This window comes from Euprymna scolopes, chromosome 24, assembly GCF_053919585.1.
Source record: "Euprymna scolopes isolate OS-2025 chromosome 24, ASM5391958v1, whole genome shotgun sequence".
Classification (NCBI taxonomy): Eukaryota; Metazoa; Mollusca; class Cephalopoda; order Sepiida; family Sepiolidae; genus Euprymna; species Euprymna scolopes.
This window is the reverse complement of record NC_136505.1, coordinates 107264352-107281529: the sequence shown is the minus strand read 5'-3', so window position 1 is coordinate 107281529 and position 17178 is coordinate 107264352.

Genomic DNA, 17178 nt, shown 5'->3' with positions numbered 1-17178 from the left:
ATTAATATGTGATAATATTAATACGTGATAATATTAATACATGATAATATTAATACATGATAATATTAATGCATGATAATATTAATACGTGATAATATTAATACATGATAATATTAATACATGGTAATATTAATACGTGATAATATTAATACGTGATAATATTAATACATGATAATATTAATACGTGATAATATTAATACATGATAATATTAATACGTGATAATATTAATACGTGATAATATTAATACGTGATAATATTAATACATGATGATATTACTACATGATAATATTAATATGTGATAATATTGATACGTGATAATATTAATACGCGATAATATTAATACGTGATAATATTAATACATGATGATATTACTACATGATAATATTAATATGTGATAATATTGATACGTGATAATATTAATACGCGATAATATTAAAACATGATAATATTAATACATGATAATATTAATACATGATAATATTAATACATGGTAATATTAATACGTGATAATATTAATACGTGATAATATTAATACATGATAATATTAATACGTGATAATATTAATACATGATAATATTAATACGTGATAATATTAATACGTGATAATATTAATACGTGATAATATTAATACATGATGATATTACTACATGATAATATTAATATGTGATAATATTGATACGTGATAATATTAATACGCGATAATATTAAAACATGATAATATTAGTACATGATAATATTAATACGTGATATTATTAAAACATGATAATATTAATACATGAAAATATTAATACGTGATAATATTAATACGTGATAATATTAATACATGATAATATTAATACGTGATAATATTAATACATGATAATATTAATACATGATAATATTAAAACATGATAATATTAATACATGATAATATTAATACATGATAATATTAATACGTGATAATATTAATACATAATAATATTAATACGTGATAATATTAAAACATGATAATATTAATACATGATAATATAAATAAGTGATAATATTAATACATCATAATATTAATACGTGATAATATTAATACATGATAATATTAATACATGATAATATTAATACATGATAATATTAATATGTGATAATATTAATACGTGATAATATTAAAACATGATAATATTAATACATGATAATATTAATATGTGATAATATTACTACATGATAATATTAATACGTGATAATATTAATACATGATAATATTAATACATGATAATATTAATACATGATAATATTAATACGTGATAATATTAAAACATAATAATATTAATACATGATAATATTAAAACATAATAATATTAATACATGATAATATTAATACATGATAATATTACTACATGATAATATTAATACATGATAATATTAATACATGATAATATTAAAACATAATAATATTAATACATGATAATATTAATACATGATAATATTAATACATGATAATATTAATACATGATAATATTAATACATGATAATATTAATACATGATAATATTACTACATGATAATATTAATACATGATAATATTAATACATCATAATATTAAAACATGATAATATTAATACATGATAATATTAATACATGATAATATTAATACATGATAATATTTAAACATAATAATATTAAAACATGATAATATTAAAACATGATAATATTAATACATGATAATATTAATACATGATAATATTAATACATGATAATATTAATACATGATAATATTAAAACATAATAATATTAATACATGATAATATTAAAACATGATAATATTAAAACATGATAATATTAATACATGATAATATTAAAACATGATAATATTAAAACATGATAATATTAATACATCATAATATTAAAACATGATAATATTAAAACATGATAATATTAAAACATAATAATATTAATACATGATAATATTAAAACATGATAATATTAAAACATGATAATATTAATACATCATAATATTAAAACATGATAATATTAATACATGATAATATTAAAACATAATAATATTAATACATGATAATATTAATACATGATAATATTAAAACATGATAATATTAAAACATAATAATATTAAAACATGATAATATTAATACATGATAATATTAATACATGATAATATTAATACATGATAATATTAAAACATGATAATATTAATACATGATAATATTAATACATAATAATATTAATACATGATAATATTAATACATGATAATATTAATACATGATAATATTAATACATCATAATATTAAAACATGATAATATTAATACATGATAATATTAATACATAATAATATTACTACATGATAATATTAAAACATGATAATATTAATACATGATAATATTAATACATAATAATATTAATACATGATAATATTAATACATGATAATATTAATACATGATAATATTAATACATCATAATATTAAAACATGATAATATTAATACATGATAATATTAATACATAATAATATTACTACATGATAATATTAATACATGATAATATTAAAACATAATAATATTAATACATGATAATATTAATCCATAATAATATTACTACATGATAATATTAAAACATAATAATATTAAAACATGATAATATTAAAACATGATAATATTAATACATAATAATATTAATACATGATAATATTAATACATAATAATATTAATACATGATAATATTAATACATGATAATATTAATACATAATAATATTAATACATGATAATATTAATACATAATAATATTAGTACATGATAATATTAATACATGATAATATTAATACATAATAATATTAATACATGATAATATTAATACATGATAATATTAATACATAATAATATTAAAACATGATAATATTAAAACATGATAATATTAATACATGATAATATTAATACATGATAATATTAATACATGATAATATTAATACATGATAATATTAATACATAATAATATTAATACATGATAATATTAATACATGATAATATTAAAACATAATAATATTAAAACATAATAATATTAATACATGATAATATTAATACATGATAATATTAATACATGATAATATTAATACATGATAATATTAAAACATAATAATATTAATACATGATAATATTAATACATGATAATATTAATACATGATAATATTAAAACATAATAATATTAATACATGATAATATTAATACATGATAATATTAATACATCATAATATTAAAACATGATAATATTAATACATGATAATATTAATACATAATAATATTAATACATGATAATATTAATACATAATAATATTACTACATGATAATATTAAAACATAATAATATTAAAACATGATAATATTAATACATGATAATATTAATACATAATAATATTAATACATGATAATATTAATACATAATAATATTAATACATGATAATATTAATACATGATAATATTAATACATAATAATATTAATACATGATAATATTAATACATAATAATATTAATACATGATAATATTAATACATGATAATATTAATACATAATAATATTAATACATGATAATATTAATACATGATAATATTAAAACATAATAATATTAATACATGATAATATTAATACATGATAATATTAATACATGATAATATTAATACATGATAATATTAAAACATAATAATATTAATACATGATAATATTAATACATGATAATATTAATACATGATAATATTAAAACATAATAATATTAATACATGATAATATTAATACATGATAATATTAATACATAATAATATTAATACATGATAATATTAATACATGATAATATTAATACATAATAATATTAATACATAATAATATTAATACATGATAATATTAATACATAATAATATTAATACATGATAATATTAATACATGATAATATTAATACATAATAATATTAATACATAATAATATTAATACATGATAATATTAATACATAATAATATTAATACATGATAATATTAATACATGATAATATTAATACATAATAATATTAATACATGATAATATTAATACATAATAATATTAATACATGATAATATTAATACATGATAATATTAAAACATAATAATATTAATACATGATAATATTAATACATGATAATATTAATACATGATAATATTAAAACATAATAATATTAATACATGATAATATTAATACATGATAATATTAATACATGATAATATTAAAACATAATAATATTAATACATGATAATATTAATACATGATAATATTAATACATCATAATATTAAAACATGATAATATTAATACATGATAATATTAATACATAATAATATTAATACATGATAATATTAATACATAATAATATTACTACATGATAATATTAAAACATAATAATATTAAAACATGATAATATTAATACATGATAATATTAATACATAATAATATTAATACATGATAATATTAATACATAATAATATTAATACATGATAATATTAATACATGATAATATTAATACATAATAATATTAATACATGATAATATTAATACATAATAATATTAATACATGATAATATTAATACATGATAATATTAATACATAATAATATTAATACATGATAATATTAATACATGATAATATTAAAACATAATAATATTAATACATGATAATATTAATACATGATAATATTAATACATGATAATATTAATACATGATAATATTAAAACATAATAATATTAATACATGATAATATTAATACATCATAATATTAAAACATGATAATATTAATACATGATAATATTAATACATAATAATATTAATACATGATAATATTAATACATGATAATATTAATACATGATAATATTAAAACATAATAATATTAATACATGATAATATTACTACATAATAATATTAATACATGATAATATTACTACATGATAATATTAATACATGATAATATTAAAACATGATAATATTAATACATAATAATATTAATACATAATAATATTAATACATAATAATATTAATACATGATAATATTACTACATGATAATATTAATACATGATAATATTAAAACATGATAATATTAATACATAATAATATTAATACATGATAATATTAATACATAATAATATTAATACATGATAATATTAATACATGATAATATTAATACATGATAATATTAATACATGATAATATTAATACATGATAATATTAATACATGATAATATTACTACATAATAATATTAATACATGATAATATTAATACATGATAATATTAATACATAATAATATTAATACATGATAATATTAATACATGATAATATTAATACATGATAATATTAATACATAATAATATTAATACATGATAATATTAAAACATAATAATATTAATACATGATAATATTACTACATGATAATATTAATACATGATAATATTAATACATGATAATATTAATACATGATAATATTAATACATAATAATATTAATACATGATAATATTAATACATGATAATATTAATACATAATAATATTAATACATGATAATATTAATACATGATAATATTAATACATAATAATATTAATACATGATAATATTAATACATGATAATATTAAAACATAATAATATTAAAACATGATAATATTAATACATGATAATATTAATACATGATAATATTAATACATGATAATATTAATACATAATAATATTAATACATAATAATATTAATACATGATAATATTAATACATGATAATATTAATACATGATAATATTAATACATGATAATATTAATACATAATAATATTAATACATGATAATATTAATACATGATAATATTAATACATAATAATATTAATACATGATAATATTAATACATAATAATATTAATACATAATAATATTAATACATAATAATATTAATACATAATAATATTAATACATGATAATATTAATACATAATAATATTAATACATGATAATATTAATACATAATAATATTAATACATGATAATATTAATACATGATAATATTAAAACATAATAATATTAATACATGATAATATTAATACATGATAATATTAATACATGATAATATTAAAACATAATAATATTAAAACATGATAATATTAATACATGATAATATTAATACATGATAATATTACTACATGATAATATTAATACATGATAATATTAATACATGATAATATTAATACATGATAATATTAATACATGATAATATTAATACATAATAATATTAATACATGATAATATTAATACATGATAATATTAATACATGATAATATTAATACATGATAATATTAATACATGATAATATTAATACATAATAATATTAATACATAATAATATTAAAACATGATAATATTAATACATGATAATATTAATACATGATAATATTAATACATGATAATATTAAAACATAATAATATTAATACATGATAATATTAATACATGATAATATTAATACATGATAATATTAAAACATGATAATATTAATACATGAAAATATTAATACATGATAATATTACTACATGATAATATTAATACATGATAATATTAATACATGATAATATTAAAACATAATAATATTAATACATGATAATATTAATACATGATAATATTAAAACATAATAATATTAATACATGATAATATTAATACATAATAATATTACTACATGATAATATTAAAACATAATAATATTAATACATGATAATATTAATACATGATAATATTAATACATCATAATATTAAAACATGATAATATTAATACATGATAATATTAATACATAATAATATTAATACATGATAATATTAATACATAATAATATTACTACATGATAATATTAAAACATAATAATATTAAAACATGATAATATTAATACATGATAATATTAATACATAATAATATTAATACATGATAATATTAATACATAATAATATTAATACATGATAATATTAATACATGATAATATTAATACATAATAATATTAATACATGATAATATTAATACATAATAATATTAATACATGATAATATTAATACATGATAATATTAATACATAATAATATTAATACATGATAATATTAATACATGATAATATTAAAACAAGATAATATTAAAACATAATAATATTAATACATGATAATATTAATACATGATAATATTAATACATGATAATATTAATACATGATAATATTAAAACAAGATAATATTAAAACATAATAATATTAATACATGATAATATTAATACATGATAATATTAATACATGATAATATTAATACATGATAATATTAAAACATAATAATATTAATACGTGATAATATTAATACATGATAATATTAATACATGATAATATTAATACATGATAATATTAATACATAATAATATTAATACGTGATAATATTAATACATGATAATATTAAAACAAGATAATATTAAAACATAATAATATTAATACATGATAATATTAATACATGATAATATTAATACATGATAATATTAATACATGATAATATTAATACATGATAATATTAATACATAATAATATTAATACATGATAATATTAATACATAATAATATTAATACATGATAATATTAATACATAATAATATTAAAACATAATAATATTAATACATGATAATATTAATACATGATAATATTAATACATAATAATATTAATACGTGATAATATTAATACATGATAATATTAATACATGATAATATTAATACATAATAATATTAATACGTGATAATATTAATACATGATAATATTAAAACAAGATAATATTAAAACATAATAATATTAATACATGATAATATTAATACATGATAATATTAATACATGATAATATTAATACATGATAATATTAAAACATAATAATATTAATACATGATAATATTAATACATGATAATATTAATACATGATAATATTAAAACATGATAATATTAATACATGATAATATTAATACATAATAATATTAATACATGATAATATTAATACATGATAATATTAATACATGATAATATTAAAACATAATAATATTAATACATGATAATATTAATACATGATAATATTAATACATGATAATATTAATACATCATAATATTAAAACATGATAATATTAATACATAATAATATTAATACATGATAATATTAAAACATGATAATATTAATACATGATAATATTAATACATAATAATATTAATACATGATAATATTAATACATGATAATATTAATACATCATAATATTAAAACATGATAATATTAATACATGATAATATTAATACATAATAATATTAATACATGATAATATTAATACATAATAATATTAATACATGATAATATTAATACATAATAATATTAAAACATGATAATATTAATACATGATAATATTAATACATGATAATATTAATACATGATAATATTAATACATAATAATATTAATACATGATAATATTAATACATGATAATATTAATACATGATAATATTAATACATGATAATATTAATACATGATAATATTAATACATAATAATATTAATACATAATAATATTAAAACATGATAATATTAATACATGATAATATTAATACATGATAATATTAATACATGATAATATTAAAACATAATAATATTAATACATGATAATATTAATACATGATAATATTAATACATGATAATATTAAAACATGATAATATTAATACATGAAAATATTAATACATGATAATATTACTACATGATAATATTAATACATGATAATATTAATACATGATAATATTAAAACATAATAATATTAATACATGATAATATTAATACATGATAATATTAAAACATAATAATATTAATACATGATAATATTAATACATGATAATATTAAAACATGATAATATTAATACATGAAAATATTAATACATGATAATATTACTACATGATAATATTAATACATGATAATATTAAAACATGATAGTATTAATATGTGATAATATTAATACATGATAATATTGATACATGATAATATTAATACATGATAATATTAAAACATGATAGTATTAATACATGATAATATTAATACGTGATAATATTAATACATGATAATATTAATACATGATAATATTAAAAGTCGAGTTTACACCTTGATAACATCAAATGAGATAAATGGCCTTTTGACCTCCAAAGGCTAAATGATCTTATTGCTTAATTTTAGGTAATATTTTTCCGGGGCTACTCTGATTTAAAAAATACCAACTTTGTAGAGCGTTGTTGTGTATGTTTGAGTTTAATTTGGACATATAAACATACCAACACACAGACAACCGGCCTTTATACGATAGATAACTGCTTTTTCATTGAAATGATAAAACTTTGTAGAAATTTGCTGTACATTTTTTAAATTTTAGTTGGACACACAGACAACTATCATTTATGCAATAGATAAACGCTTTCTTATTGAATCATTAAAACACGACGAAACATTTTTCAAACGATTCAGATTCTATGCCGGCAGCATCATCTTACCGAAACTAAATTCGTCCCTATCTTTGGCATCTCAGCTCAATGGCACACAGCACAACAGTTTCAAAGGAATATTTTTAGAAAACTCTTGGAAAATTCTTGGAATCGGAGCTGTTTTGTTTACTTTAAGTCAATGGCCAATTGTTAAACCGAAAACAATCCTAGAACGGCGGCGGCGGCGGTGGTGGTGGTGTTGGTGGTGGTGGTAGTGGTGGTAGGTGATCACAAGTCTTCTGTGTAATCTAATGTCGTTATATATTTAAGACTTAGCGAGATAGCCGTCTAATAAATTTAAGAGATGGTGATAAAAATGTTTTCTATTCCCGTTATTGATTGCCTACTGATGACTTAGCACACACACACACACACACACACACACACACACACACACACACATACACACACACACATATATATATATATATATATATGTATGTATATATATATATATATATATATATATATATATACATTCACAGGATAAAATTATCTCTAGGATAGAGATACAAAATAATTTTAAAACTAACAAAAACAATAGAAAATAAACAAATAAAAAATGAATAAATAAATAAACACGCATATACATAAACTATCACACATATATATTTATGGATGCATATATATATATATATATATATATATATATATATATATATATATATATACATAAACTAACATATAAAAAAAACTTAACCTAGATTTAAAACAGGTCAAGACATTGGATATCTATACTAAATAGCACACACAAAGGAACGGGTAAACCGGAGGTCTATTGGGCCTTTGTCCTGTAAGTGCCTTCTCATTGGCTCATTAGGAAGGAGGCTGTGGATACTAGAAAGCTGATTGGCTAACTAAAATCTCAATAGAAGGTGCGTATATAAAAACGCGAGACAACCACAAAATTCTCACATAAGCCTGAAGAATCCTAGAGTGGATGAAACGCGGAATATTCAGTGTAGCTTAATCGCAATATATACTTTATAACTTACTATATATATATATATATATATATATATATATATATATATATATATCATTAAATAAAATAGACACTTTTTTTTGTCTCTTGGGCTCATCAGTTAGACACATCCGAACTCGGGATTCGAAACTTGAGCTTCTTGCACGGTTTATTGGCTTTCATGGCTCTTGTGTGCTGTAACGATGTTTGGCTGTGGAAATGATTATATAGTCTCTCACATTCTGAAAATTATATATATATATCTATATAATACTAAAAGTCTATGGATCTTGTATGTTTGCAATCAGATTTCCGGTTTTCAACATCCGGTTGCGCATGCGTAAATAGCAACGTCTTCAATCCGTTATTCCAATTCCGGAATTTTTATATCGCTTTTAATACAAACAATTTCATTTAATTTGATCAAATAGTTATTTATATATACAAATAATACATAGATTCATAGATAATTATAATATATATTATAAAATATATTTATCTATGAATCTATTAATAATATGAAATATTACCCTATACAATTTATGGAAAGAAAACACCTCTCACTTTCCCTCTAATAGATTTCAACACTCCTACTCCCTCTGTTTTCGTTACGTACGCGAGAAATAGTTACGTGTATGTGTGAGAGAGAGAAAAAGGGAGCGATGTAAAACTGGATAGAGTTATCCCCCTTAACTAATGCAGACCTTTTTACTAGAGGGCGTTATTACAAAAAAAATTCTTTTTCTTCTTCCCATGTTTTTTAAAGTCGTCTGCTTACATTTCCAAACGGAAAGCTGAATCGGTAAATGCACACATTTCTATTACATTAAATAGTGTTTTCCTTTACACAATGGGTACTGAATGTTTGCTTAAATTAAATGAAAAAAGTTACATTTTATTTTCATTTTCTATTTAAAAAGCCATTATTAACATGTGGAGAGTGTTTTTTTTATTATTCTGTACTTTCAACTAACAATTTCATTTAAAAGATGATATATCAAAATTTGAATTTAACTATAATAAGGATTATGATACCTGTTCAGTGCATAAGTATGACCAACCACTTATAATTCAGTAACTGTAATTTAAAAAAAAATAACAATTATAATAAACAGAACGACTCATAGAAATCAATCTATATTCTTTTTTCATTTTAATATACTTTCATAGAAATGCTTCTGTTATGTAAAAGAAAACTATTTTCTTTATGCCACAAGTGTCACGCTCATACATGAATTCCATAGCTAATATAACGTACTGACCCAACGGGTCACGGGTGGTCTAGTATATATATATATATATATATATATATATATATATATATAGCCAGATTCTTATAAAACGTTATAAATTAACTTACTTAAATGTATAAATTAGCGTAAAAATCATGCATTAGTTCGGCTATTGCTATTTCAGTTGATTATTTTTAGTCTAAAAACCAAACCGAATTTGTGCGACTAGTCTGAATAGCCCGTATATCAAGTTCCAAGTCTGTAGAGCAAAAACATACAAAGTAGCTTGGTAAAGAAATAGAGGATCGCATCGGGAGTGAGATACTTACTGGGGCGATAGAGTGATCCAAACATTTTGATGTATGTTCCATTTCAGATCAGAAGTGAAGGTCATTCCCAGAAGCTCATCAAGACACTTGGAAGCTGCCCCAAGATTAGAACCATTCATTTCAGTTGGTTTGTGGTGGAAATCAGAGCGATTATGATGAAAGGAGAGAAGCTTGGTTTTCGATGCATTAAAATTAACCAACCGCCTTTTTCCCCATGGCACCATGTTCTCAAGTTCACAAAAGAAAGAATCAGAAAGATTTGTCATTGCTGGCCTTTGAAGTGTCGCCATAGATTGTGATGTCGTCTGCATAAATGTCTACGAATGACCTAAGAATGTGATTTGGGAAATCATTGATGAGAATCAGGAATAGGATTGGACCCAGGATTAAATCCTGAGGGACACTATCATTAATACAGTGAGTTTCTGATTTCTGCCCATCAACGACTACTCATATAAGCCTATCAAAGAGAAAGGATTTAATAACTGAGAGGACATTTCCAGATATTCCATAGCTGGCGATCTTGTGAAGTAGACCTTTCTGCCACACTTTATCAAAAGCCTTTGGTATGTCAAGAGCTATTGCTGTAGAACAAAGCCTCTGTCGAGCGATTCGCTAATCCTGTGTGATCTAATAGTTAGTACATCATCACAGAACGGAAACCATACTGCATGTAACTGAGGAGCTTATTTTTGCCGAGGTGGTTGACCACTTCTCTGTTTATGACAGTTTGCAGCAACTTACTCATGACGCACAGGAGACTGGTTGGTCTGTAGTGAGATGGAAATGATCAAACTCTAGAATTTTTAAATACACGGAAGACTGGTGAAGTTTTCCAAGGTGTTGGGAAGCATTTCTCTTTAAGACAACGTTTAAACAGCTTTGTAAGTATGGGAGCTAGTTCCGGTCAAAGCTTTTTGAACACTATGTCTGGAATGCCGTCGGGGCCTGTTGCCTCACTAGAATCAAGGTTTTTGATAAGCTTGGCAACATTATGTACAGAAATTTGTATGTCGCATAGTACGTTTTTCGCAAAGAGTTTAGCTTTGTCAGATGCTGATGAGATTACCTCGAGTCCATTGATGATGGAAGGAAAAAAAAGACACACTTTTGTTCAGGACCCAAGCCTTTACTCCGCTTGATGTACTGAGGATACAAATCTTTTTTATTACTTTTTTACAATGTTGGCAATCCTGAAGATGGGTTTGGTTTCACGACATCTATTATGCTGCAAACAAATGGGGAAAGGAATGGCTGGTTACTTTTTATGCATCTAAAACCAAGCTTCTATCTTTACATCATCAACGTTCTGATCCCCATCTGGCATCAATTGAAATGAATGGCTCTCGTCTTGGGGAGGCCTTATGTTTTGACAAGCTTCTGGGCTTGACCTTTACTCCTGATCTTAAATGGAACATGTACATCAAATTTGTTGCCTAGGCTGCGGGAAAAATGGTGGGATTCTTCTATCGATCCAGTAGATATCTCACTGCTGATGCAATTCTCTATCTAAATAAGAGCCAGGTACGTTCAAGGATGGAGTACTGTTGCCACATATGGGAAGGAGCTGCTAGAAAGGACTTTTCCTGCCTTGATAGAGTTCAAAATAGACTTTGTAGCCTCGTAGTAGATGTCCTTTTCTCTTCCCTACAACAGAAGAGATGTTGCGAGTTTGTCTCTGTTTTATTGTTATTTTCATGGCAAGTGCTCGACTGGGCTTCAATCTATGGTCCCCCCTCGCCAAACTTTCACAAGAAACACTCGTCTAGCTGAAAACACTATCAATAATTTCCCCCACTCTTTATCTGTGCCTAAACCGAAACATAGATTCCATGAACAAAGCTTCTTTCTTAGAACTGCACGCCTGTGGAATTGTCTTCCGTTTTCCTGCTTTCCAGCTGACTACAATATGGTTGTCTTCAAGTCCTATGTAAACAAGTTCTTGATGAGCCGTTCCACTTAAGTTAACAAATTTACCGAATTTCCATTACTAACGATTACTATATTTTCCAATTGACTACTTCACAGTCTTTAACCCTTATCCTCGAGTGGTCTCTGGCCTTGATAAGTGGTTATGTCTATGTAAAAAAAAATGGAAAAAGTGATTTCTGGATGTACTGGTGGCGGTTGGGCTTTAGTTGGAACTTTTTGGAGGGTATGAAGCTGTCTATACCCACAGTAAACGATTCAGTCAGGTCTGATATTATAGGGGACACATTCTTTTTTAACATGTAGTGCAAAGGTATATCTGATATGAATGTTCCGAAGTCATCCCAGTCAGCCACGGTATGATGGGGAGGTACATCAGAGAACTTATTACATTTTGATGTCCTTGTAACCCCAAGTGCATCTCCCTCGACAAAACGCCGACTCCCAACGTCATGTACCGTCGATTTTTCGTTCGACTGTTCTTATGGCCGGATCGTCCTTTTCCCGTTGGCGACTGTCGATGAGAACACACGCGGTTCACAAAATAGAAATATGAACAAACAAAGGAAAAACACAAACGCCAATGTTCACATATAAATTGACTGTTGGACTTGTGAGTGTGTGTGTCTTTCCCCGTTCTATCGATGTTACATTTGTCTATCTCTGTTTCACAATCAACTCTAAATGTCAAACTGTAGTCGTTATCAACTCCCATACGACGTCTAGCGCATCTAGATGTCAACTGTCACTGTCCAACTTCCAACCGCTGCCTAGCGCATCTAGATGTCAACTGACTGTCCCCTCTACGTTGGTATCACAGATCGCCCACCCCACCCTGGCTACCGGAAGCTTCCCTTCCCTGTTTTATCAATAGGTGTCTATTGTTATTGTTTGCTACTTCCTATCTATTGTTAATTGTAGGATATTTCCGATTTCTTTGTTTATTCTAAGCCATTTCCTATCCCTTTATCTATTGTAGGATATTTCCGATTTCTTTGTTTATTCTAAGCTATTTCCTATCTCTTTGTCTATTGTAGGATATTTCCGATTTCTTTGTTTATTCTAAGCTATTTCCTATCCCTTTATCTATTGTAGGATATTTCCGATTTCTTTGTTTATTCTAAGCTATTTCCTATCTCTTTGTCTATTGTAGGATATTTCCGATTTCTTTGTTTATTCTAAGCTATTTCCTATCCCTTTATCTATTGTAGGATATTTCCGATTTCTTTGTTTATTCTAAGCTATTTCCTATCTCTTTGTCTATTGTAGGATATTTCCGATTTCTTTGTTTATTCTAAGCTATTTCCTATCCCTTTATCTATTGTAGGATATTTCCGATTTCTTTGTTTATTCTAAGCTATTTCCTCTTCCTTTGTCTATTCCCCCCTCTTAGCACAGTGGCTCAAATCCACCCCAGGGCCACTTTATAGTATCACATCCTCAACGCATGACAAAACGAAGTAGTCTAGCGGGTTCAGGTCGGGGGATGAGGGGGGGGGGGAGAAGGATGCAAAATCGTAGCACTCCTTCTGAAGCCAAGCCAGGGTCTTTTGGAACTTGTGGACCGGCACAGAGTCCTGTTGCCACATACAAGGTCTGCCAGCAGCCACTTGATTGCACCAGGGGATCATCACACTCTTCAGCACATCCAGGTACACTTTGGTGCTGACTTTCAAGCCGACTTCGAAGATGTGAGATGGCATAATGTGATCCTCACTTGAAATCACACCTAAGACCATAACCGTGGCTGGAAACTTTGCTTTCATCACCCTGGTCACGTCCCTGTAATTTGTGGCAATCCAGCGATGCATTTTGAAGCTGCTGGCAATAGTCCCACTTTCATAACTTGGATCGGTAAAGATCATGAGTTGTATAGTGGCGCACCTTTGATCTCGCTCGTTGAACATTGTGTCATTTTCAGACATGATAGAAGATTCCTATCGCTCTTGGGATTTATATACAACTGACAAACTAGTAGATGGTCTGCAACAACAAAAAAAAAGAAAACCGGTTTTCATCACATGGAAATGGACTCATGTCGTCTTTTCCAGGACGACAATTCTATCGTTCGTCACTATGCACAGAAACTTTTTCAAATACTAACCCTCTAGTCTCTAATCTCTAAACAAACCTACTAACGAAGATGGTCAAATAAATTTATTTGATGTTAGAATGAGACTTCTAGTCTTCAGTTTTAAATTTTTCATTTATTGGTTTAAAAAATATAAGTTCTACTCGGGAGTGTATATAAACAGAATCTATTAAACCGATGTCTCTCCTTAATGTTGTGCCGTGTCGTTATCTATATCTATATCTATATCTATATCTATATATATATATATATATATATATATATATATATATATATATATATATATATAAAATGGGTTAAGAAATTCCAACGAAAGATGTACCCAACACAAACATTCAAAGTAAAAAAGCATCTAAAGTGCATCTCCAGAAATGTAGTATATGCACTAAGATGCACAACATGCAATAAATCCTACATAGGCGCCACCAAAAGTTTCAGCAATAGAGTGGCCTTACATAAGAGTAACATCAAAATTGCAGATAACAGACACCTCTATGTTTCAAAACATGTACACACATGCAGTGGAAACAGCTTCAAAATAATGCCAATCTTCCAAACAGGCAATTATTTTTATTTACTTACACACTTCATAACAAGATTCCCTCCTGAATTAAACAGAGCCTAATATCAACACACAAAAACATGAAATGCAAAGCTCACTCGCATGCACATCCATATACATATACACACCCACAAATAAATCAGAACCGAGACATTAAAACACACACGCGCGCATACAACCACACACAGACATGACACCCCTATCTCTAATACAACACACTTAACAATACCAACCCTACTTAAACTCGAAACCAACAACACTAGGAATACCTAGAACCATAGTATGATATCTGTTCCAACACCCCGCTCCCCCTTCAGTCAGTGGAGGAGAAATCTCTCATGGCTGAGACAACTATCATCCTTTTATCATCCCCCCTCCCATACCTATACTCCTCCAATTGGCCCCTCCCCTCTGGGAAACGAGATCTTCCCCACACTAGGAACCGATCCTGGGTCTGGCGATACCCACATGGGGAGACAAATAAATAGAAACATTAAAAAATTCCCCTATACATATTTTTAAATACACCCTTCTTTCTAA